Genomic DNA, 1383 nt, shown 5'->3' with positions numbered 1-1383 from the left:
TAAAAATAATATGTGTGTGTTTCCCTAGCTTATTTAAAAAATCATACAAAAATAAAAGACCAAAACCATTTGTTTCTCGCAGCTTTGGGTACAAATTCATAAAGTTTCATTTTCGCCATTCTTTAAATTATTATATTTGGAGGAAAAATATTGTTTCTTATTTTATTTCCATCTGTGATTATTCAAAAGTTATAAATAACATTTTAAAATAAAGTATAATTAATTTTTAATTTCCTTACAATCTTATTTCCCACGTGGTAGCAAAATAAAAAAATGTTTAAAAAGTTACTATAAAATTATAGAAATTTACAAATTTTCACCCGTAAAAAGTTTTATTGTATTACATTACCGCCATCGAAAACTATAAAATAATTTATATTATCAGTAAATTATTCTTTAAAAAAACATAATTGAATCATTTTTAATTAAAATTAATTTTTATCAATCATTTTTTTCTGTAGATTCGATTAGAATAATTATAAATAATAAAGCAAAATCCAAATACCCTGATAGGCGATAATACATCATTGTAAAATGGATAAAATAGCAAGTTGCAAATGCTTTTAAAAACTGAGTTGTATATTGCTATATCTTTTTTGGAATAAAATCCTTTAGCTCATGTTTAATTTTAAAACAAGTATAATGATCATTTCCTTTTGCCTCGCAGTCAATATTAACAATAAAATAATATTTTTAACAAGAGAAAAACTGTAAAAAAAAAAGATATATTTATGCACTTTATATGTAACACTAACCGTTGCCAAAACACTTCCATCAAGTCCTGTAAAAACCTTTTCTCGGATGATATCTTCTGGCTTAAAGTGTAACGAACAAACTGCATCGGCAGGTTTTAGTTTGATATCATCCCTTAAAATAGCTATTTGCCATTGTTTAAGAATATTTGTATCATTTGTCGCTTTAAAAAATTGAATTTTCTTAGCTTTGTCTTGCTCCCGATTACTTTTATAGCCCGATTTACAACCAAAACAAACGCACTTCACCATTTTTTAATCAAAATATCAACGCTGCGGATATTTCGGAGCATCTGTAAATAGTTGCAAATTTTCACATCTAAAAGCAGTTTTTTCACTTTTCTTTCGCTTAGAGAATGTAAACTGTCATATAGATCCCTAAAAACACTTAAACAGTATTTCAAAATTTCAGAAAATTACTTTTAATGTGTTTTCAAATTCAATTTTATTCTTTTGCCACGGTTTTGCAACGATCATAGGGCAACTGCATAGCTGGCGCCGCAACTCGGTCACCGTCAACACATTGTACATTTTCAACTCAGAATCCCAGGGGGCTGCTTGAAAGGGTCATTGCAGTACATGGCAGATTCGAAGCTGCTTGAGAAAATGACTGATGCCCAAAGTCGCAAAC

The sequence above is a fragment of the Belonocnema kinseyi genome, chromosome 1, assembly GCF_010883055.1.
Source record: "Belonocnema kinseyi isolate 2016_QV_RU_SX_M_011 chromosome 1, B_treatae_v1, whole genome shotgun sequence".
Lineage (NCBI taxonomy): Eukaryota > Metazoa > Arthropoda > Insecta > Hymenoptera > Cynipidae > Belonocnema > Belonocnema kinseyi.
The sequence above is the reverse complement of the archived record's forward strand: the minus strand, read 5'-3'. Positions refer to the sequence as shown.